Raw genomic sequence first — 8,256 nt, forward strand, 5'->3', positions numbered from 1 at the left:
ATACATTATTATATCATTTTCTATCTCTTTCTAGGAGAACAATTATGTCAATGAGTCAGTCAGTGAGTGAGTGGTAATTGAGCTATATTGAGCTATATATAGTATAACTAGTATTTTGCTCGCTGCTCGAGCTGCTAAAGCAGCTCTCGAGGTCTATAATCGCCATTTTGAATAATAAAAATTTTTGTATGAAAAAATAAATTCCGCCATTTTGAATTTTTTTTCAAGTCATCGAGTAGACCTTCGGATCCTGATCATCTCTTGCCAAGAAACTACTCTTCCATCTTTCATACCCTCCGAGATGGACCGCGGATGAAATTTGTATGGCGGCCATCTTTTTTTCGGAATTTTAAATTTTTTTTCAAATTTTTGGCAATTGGATGAGGTTTCGAATGACATTTGCTCGAGCACCTCCCACCTATCTTCAATACCTCGAGCGTGCCCTTCACCCGTCTCCGAAATCCTCAATCATCAGCTCCCTCCATGTGTTGCCCTAAAGGAATCTTTGTCTTCTATATGAAACCATAAGTGAAAAAAAAAAGTTTCATACAAAATTTTACAGGAGGGAATTTTTTGAAAATCTCGGCCGCCATCTTGTTTTCAAATTTTTTCACTTTTCTAAAAACCGTTTACTAATATCTTCAATTGTTGCAAGTTGTAACAAAATCGGTTGGAAAACAAAAAAGTTACAAAGTCAGGTCGGCCGCCATCTTGTTTTCTGAAATGTCATAATTTTTCCCTAGTCGAATCCCACTTCTGAACATCTATCCCATACATTATTATATCATTTTCTATCTCTTTCTAGGAGAACAATTATGTCAATCAGTGAGTGAGTGGTAATTGAGCTATATATAGTATAACTAGTATTTTGCTCGCTGCTCGAGCTGCTAAAGCAGCTCTCGAGGTCTATAATCGCCATTTTGAATAATAAAAAATTTTGTATGAAAAAAAAAATTCCGCCATTTTGAATTTTTTTTCCATCCATCGAGTAGACCTTTGGATCCTGATCATCTCTTGCCAAGAAACCACTCTTCCATCTTTCATACCCTCCGAGATGGACGCCGATGAAATTTGTATGGCGGCCATCTTTTTTTCACAATTTTGAATTTTTTTTCCAATTTTTGGCAATTGGATGAGGTTTCGAATGACATTTGGTCGAGCACCTCCCACCTATCTTCAATACCTCGAGCGTGCCCTTCACCCGTCTCCGAAATCCTCAATCATCAGCTCCCTCCATATGTTGCCTGAAAGAAATCTTTGTCTTCTGTACGAAAGTATTAGTGAAAAAAAAAAGTTTCATACAAAATTTTACAGGAGGGAGTTTTTTGAAAATCTCGGCCGCCATCTTGTTTTTCCAATTTTTTACACTTTTTTTAAAAATTGTTTACTAATATCTGTAATTGTTCCAAGTTGTAACGAAATCGGTTGGAAAACAAAAAAGTTACAAAAGTCAGGTCGGCCGCCATCTTGTTTTTCTGAAATGTCATAATTTTTCCCTACTCGAATCCCACTCCTGAACATATCTCCCATACATTGTTATATCATTTTCTGTCTCTTTCTAGGAGAACAATTATGTCAATGAGTGAGTCCGCGGAAAAAATAAATTCCGCCATTTTGAATTTTTTTTCAAGTCATCAAATAGACCTTCGGATCCTGATCATCTTTTGCCAAGAAACCACTCTTCCATCTTTCATGCCCTCCGAGCTGGACGCCGATGAAATTTGTATGGCGGCCATCTTTTTTTCGGAATTTTAAAAAAAATTTCAAATTTTTGGCAATTGGACGAGGTTTCGAATGACATTTGGTCGAGCACCTCCCACCTATCTTCAATACCTCGAGCGTGCCCTTCACCCGTCTCCGAAATCCTCAATCATCAGCTCCCTCCATATGTTGCCCTAAAGGAATCTTTGTCTTCTATATGAAAGTATTAGTGAAAAAAAAAAGTTTCATACAAAATTTTACAGGAGGAAATTTTTTGAAAATCTCGGCCGCCATCTTGTTTTTTCAATATTTTTCACTTTTTCTAAAAATTGTTTACTAATATCTTCAATTGTTGCAAGTTGTAACAAAATCGGTTGGAAAACAAAAAAGTTACAAAAGTCAGGTCGGCCGCCATCTTGTTTTTCTGAAATGTCATAATTTTTCCCTACTCGAATCCCACTTCTGAACATATCTCCCATACATTATTATATCATTTTCTATCTCTTTCTAGGAGAACAATTATGTCAATCAGTGAGTGAGTGGTAATTGAGCTATATATAGTATAACTAGTATTTTGCTCGCTGCTCGAGCTGCTAAAGCAGCTCTCGAGGTCTATAATGGCCATTTTGAATAATAAAAAATTTTGTATGAAAAAAAAAATTCCGCCATTTTGAATTTTTTTTTCTATCCATCGAGTAGACCTTTGGACCCTGATCATCTCTTGCCAAGAAACCACTCTTCCATCTTTCATGCCCTCCGAGCTGGACGCGGATGAAATTTGTATGGCGGCCATCTTTTTTTCGGAATTTTAAATTTTTTTTCAAATTTTTGTCAATTGGATGAGGTTTCGAATGACATTTGCTCGAGCACCTCCCACCTATCTTCAATACCTTGAGCGTGCCCTTCACCCGTCTCCGAAATCCTCAATCATCAGCTCCCTCCATATGTTGCCCATAAGGAATCTTTGTCTTCTATATGAAACCATAAGTGAAAAAAAAAAGTTTCATACAAAATTTTACAGGAGGAAATTTTTTGAATATCTCGGCCGCCATCTTGTTTTTCCAATTTTTTTCACATTTTCTAAAAATTGTTTACTAATATCTTCAATAGTTGCAAGTTGTAACAAAATCGGTTGGAAAACAAAAAAGTTACAAAAGTCAGGTCGGCCGCCATCTTGTTTTTCTGAAATGTCATAATTTTTCCCTAGTCGAATCCCACTTCTGAACATATCTCCCATACATTATTATATCATTTTCTATCTCTTTCTAGGAGAACAATTATGTCAATCAGTGAGTGAGTGAGTGGTAATTGAGCTATATATAGTATAACTAGTATTTTGCTCGCTGCTCGAGCTGCTAAAGCAGCTCTCGAGGTCTATAATCGCCATTTTGAATAAATAAAAAAAGTTTTAAATTTTGTATGAAAAAATAAATTCCGCCATTTTGAATTTTTTTTCCATCCATCGAGTAGACCTTTGGACCCTGATCATCTCTTGCCAAGAAACTACTCTTCCATCTTTCATACCCTTCGAGATGGACGCCGATGAAATTTGTATGGCGGCCATCTTTTTTTCACAATTTTAAATTTTTTTTCAAATTTTTGGCAATTGGATGAGGTTTCGAATGACATTTGGTCGAGCACCTCCCACCTATCTTCAATACCTTGAGCGTGCCCTTCACCCGTCTCCGAAACCCTCAATCATCAGCTCTCTCCATATGTTGCCCAAAAGGAATCTTTGTCTTCTATATGAAACCGTAAGTGAAAAAAAAAGTTTCATACAAAATTTTACAGGAGAAAATTTTGGGAATATCTCGGCCGCCATCTTGTTTTTCCAATTTTTTACACTTTTTCTAAAAATCGTTTGCTAACATCTTCAATTGTTGCAAGTTGTAACAAAATCGGTTGGAAAACAAAAAAGTTACAAAAGTCAGGTCGGCCGCCATCTTGTTTTTCTGAAATGTCATAATTTTTCCCTAGTCGAATCCCACTTCTGAACATATCTCCCATACATTATTATATCATTTTCTGTCTCTTTCTAGGAGAACAATTATGTCAATGAGTCAGTCAGTGAGTGAGTGAGTGGTAATTGAGCTATATATAGTATAACTAGTATTTTGCTCGCTGCTCGAGCTGCTAAAGCAGCTCTCGAGGTCTATAATCGCCATTTTGAATAATAAAAAATTTTGTATGAAAAAATAAATTCCGCCATTTTGAATTTTTTTTCAAGTCATCGAATAGACCTTTGGATCCTGATCATCTTTTGCCAAGAAACCACTCTTCCATCTTTCGTACCCTCCGAGATGGACGCGGATGAAATTTGTATGGCGGCCATCTTTTTTTCGGAATTTAAAAAAAAAAATCAAATTTTTGGCAATTGGATGAGGTTTCGAATGACATTCGGTCGAGCACCTCCCACCTATCTTCAATACCCTAAGCGTGCCCTTCACCCGTCTCCGAAATCGTCAATCATCAGCTCCCTCCATATGTTGCCCTAAAGGAATCTTTGTCTTCTGTACGAAAGTATTAGTGAAAAAAAATGTTTCATACAAAATTTTACAGGAGGAAATTTTTTGAAAATCTCGGCCGCCATCTTGTTTTTCCAATTTTTTATACTTTTTCTAAAAATCGTTTACTAATATCTGCAAGAGCTGCAAGTTTAAACAAAATCGGTTGGAAAACAAAAAAGTTACAAAAGTCAGGTCGGCCGCCATCTTGTTTTTCTGAAATGTCATAATTTTTCCCTACTCGAATCCCACTTCTGAACATATCTCCCATACATTATTATATCATTTTCTGTCTCTTTCTAGGAGAACAATTATGTCAATGAGTCAGTCAGTCAGTGGTAATTGAGCTATATATAGTATAATAACTAGTATTTTGCTCGCTGCTCGAGCTGCTAAAGCAGCTCTCGAGGTCTATAATGGCCATTTTGAACAATTTAAAAAAAGTCATACATTTTTTATGAAAAAAAAAATTCCGCCATTTTGAATTTTTTTTCATCCATCGAGTAGACCTTCGGATCCTGATCATCTTTTGCCATGAAACCACTCTTCCATCTTTCATACCCTCCGAGATGGACGCGGATGAAATTTGTATGGCGGCCATCTTTTTTTCGGAATTTTGATTTTTTTTTTCAAATTTTTGGCAATTGGATGAGGTTTCGAATGACATTTGGTCGAGCACCTCCCACCTATCTTCAATACCTCGAGCGTACCCTTCACCCGTCTCCGAAATCCTCAATCATCAGCTCCCTCCATATGTTGCCCTAAAGGAATCTTTGTCTTCTGTACGAAAGTATTAGTGAAAAAAAAAAAGTTTCATACAAAATTTTACAGGAGGAAATTTTTTGAAAATCTCGGCCGCCATCTTGTTTTTCCAATTTTTTACACTTTTTCTTAAAATTGTTTACTAATATCTTCAATAGTTGCAAGTTGTAACAAAATCGGTTGGAAAACAAAAAAGTTACAAAAGTCAGGTCGGCCGCCATCTTGTTTTTCTGAAATGTCATAATTTTTCCCTACTCGAATCCCACTTCTGAACATATCTCCCATACATTATTATATCATTTTCTATCTCTTTCTAGGAGAACAATTATGTCAATGAGTCAGTCAGTCAGTGAGTGAGTGGTAATTGAGCTTTGAGCTATATATAGTATAATATTCGTGAATAAATAGTGGTGAACCTTTCTATAGTGGAGCCAAAGAGAAGATGCCGGAGCAATCGAAAACTAAGTTTTCGTCCATAGCTGAATCCATTTACCGCTCTCAGAGGAATACGCCTGACCGATTTCATACTTGTAAGCGATGTATGTTTGTCATTGGACAAATCGATCACAGAAAAAAACTGTATTCATTATATAATATATATATATATATATATATTGACGGGAATATGGGAATATTGTCTTTTACATTTCTACCTTATCTTTACCTAATAAATAATATAAATTAAGTAGGGTAAGCCATGCGGCTTAATTTATATTGTACTAGATGATGCACGCGACTTTGTCCGCGTGGATTTAGGTTTTTAAAAATCCCGTGGAAACTTTGATTTTCCGGGATAAAAAGTAGCCTATGTCCTTTCCCTGGATGCAAGCTATATCTATACCAAATTTCATCAAAATCGGTTGAACGGATGGGCCGTGAAAAAAAATTAGAACGGGCGGGCCCGTTCCTTCTTCTGAGATGATCCTTACATTTGAGTTTGGGTGCAAGTTTGGGGGACAAGCACAATTTGTCCTTCATGGCCTCACTTGCCCTCAATCACCCAAACTTAGATGTAAAGATCGGGCCCGTTCACCTCACATTTTATTCCAAAAGGAGAAACAAGAATTGGAAATAGAAGAAATCAGCAAACATAAATTCAAAGCCAGTCCCATATCCAGATCAGTAATTGAAGGGCCTAAAACTTGCCGCAGATTTAAAGAAAACCACTTACAGTGCCCGAGCCATTTCAATTGACAGAAGTTATTAAAAAGAACCCGTTCCTAATTTTAAAGCTCGATCTGCGCCCAAACGCATTCTTGGGAGGCCACAATACGATCCGATAGTTTCCTGCACCAGTGACTAATAGTAGCCCAAGAGGCTAAATAGGGATTTACTCGAGCGTCGTGGGGACTTATTGGATTGTGAAGATTAGGTGCTAAAAAGAAAAAAGGTTATATGCTGTAATTCCTTTCACTGGGGGGGAGATCGCGTACAGGTTTTCAAAAATGTTAAAAAATATATTCACAAAGAAATACTCGAGTGCTTTAGATATTAATAGGACTAGTCACTAGACTAGACTAGTATATTATTAATAGTCAGGACTTTGAATTTTATATATTTAGAAGATAAAAGCTTATTTTATACAATCTTTCATTTGATATAAAATTCGATTAAATAACTAGGCTACTTTTTGCCCTAGATAATTAAAGTTACCATGGGATTTATAGAAACTTAAATCCTCTAATACATTAAATAAGAAAATCAACCACAATCCAGGAAACTAGAAAAATTCTGTCAAAGAACTAATGTGAACATACATACTTATTAGCGATGGAACATGCAAGACGTGCAAGACCACATCAAAAATAAATTAGTACTATTATTATATTTATTACTAAAAGAGGTTCATATTTACCTTAGAGGTTAGATACTTATGTACAGAGACGTGCTTGTTGACAAAAACGGCCCACGTACCACACGGTAGGGTATGTAGGGGTTAGTAGCAGCAACTAAAACAGGCTGTTAAAAAGGGTGAGGTAATTCGTATAGTGGTGCATATTCGGTTGTACACTAATACATCTGAGTGATAGAGAGGTTTGCCTCAAGATATAGTCTGTACAAAATTACTTTTCACGCATTTTAACTCTATGGATCAACAGTCACGTCAAAAAGTACGGTTCACCTTTTAAATAGGGACTAAAATCGTACTTTTGACATTACTTATTTGACATGACATTTGACACATAAGGTTAAAATGGCGCGTGAGAAGTCATTTTTTACGCATTATTATTTTGCGCAAAGAGTATATTTTTTTTTAATGTTTGTTATTTTATTTTATTTATAATCACTACGTTTTAGTTTTGTGTTATATTATAATTGTGTACGATCAAATAAGCACCATACGAATTTTACTGATGAAACATCTATACGCCATCCATTGTAATCGTAGATCGAGGAAAAAAAATTGTTCTTATTCACCATGTGATCTAAGTCAAGTCTATTTATTACCTATTTTAATAATAATTTTTCATTTTAAGTAGAAACCTACGTAGATTAAGTGACCTACAATAACTGTCTTTGTTCCCGAATTGTATATTATTTTTTGTACCTACTATATTTACCTAAAAAATAAAAAATAAAAGTAATTGTATTGAAATAAAGCGTTTTAATCTACTACTCCATTTTCGTCCATACTAAAATAAAAGTAAGTTCGTAACGCGTGGACCTTTTTCATTATAGTCCGGTCAAATTAGACCAAAAGATAGGTAAAGGTAAAAATACCATATCTAAATATATAAAAGGAAAAGGTGACTGACTGACTGACTGACTGACTGACTGACTGACTGATCTATCAACGCAGAGCTCAAACTACTGGACGGATCGCTGAAATTTGGCATGCAGATAGCTATTATGACGTAGGCATCCGCTAAGAAAGGATTTTCGAAAATTCAACCCCTAAGGGGGTGAAATAGGGGTTTGAAATTTGTGTAGTCCACGCGGACGAAGTCGCGAGCATAAGCTAGTTTTTAATAGAAAGAAAAAAATAAGTAGGTACGCAACCATAGACCACAGTTCGTCATCACGTTCGAATTTCAACTCGTACTTTGCACGCTAGCGAGCAAAATTACCACTTTCCACTCAGATTTCAAAGGGCAAATTTATATCAAAGTGTGGATTTAGGTTTTTAAAAATCCCGTTGGAACATTTTGATTTTCCGGGATAAAAAGTAGCCTATGTCCTACCCCGGAATGCAAGTAATTTTTGTACCAAACTTCGTCAAAATCGGTTGAACGGATGGGCCGTGAAAGGCTTGCAGACAGACAGACTGACAGACGGACAGACAGACACA

General features: G+C 36.0%; 1 protein-coding gene across 1 annotated transcript in view; it reads left to right on the forward strand.

Annotated features, from left to right (window-relative positions):
• LOC138404507 (DNA repair protein Rad60-like) overlaps window positions 1-7,580 on the forward strand; it is a 13,564-nt gene extending 5,984 nt beyond the window's left edge. Inside the window, exons 2-3 of the mRNA XM_069508696.1 lie at window positions 3,074-3,780; window positions 5,344-7,580. The gene's annotated coding sequence lies outside the window, so the exon portion shown is untranslated. The remainder of the gene's footprint in view (window positions 1-3,073; window positions 3,781-5,343) is intronic.
• Window positions 7,581-8,256: the final 676 nt, after the last annotated feature.

This window comes from Maniola hyperantus, chromosome Z (genome assembly GCF_902806685.2).
Source record: "Maniola hyperantus chromosome Z, iAphHyp1.2, whole genome shotgun sequence".
NCBI lineage: Eukaryota > Metazoa > Arthropoda > Insecta > Lepidoptera > Nymphalidae > Maniola > Maniola hyperantus.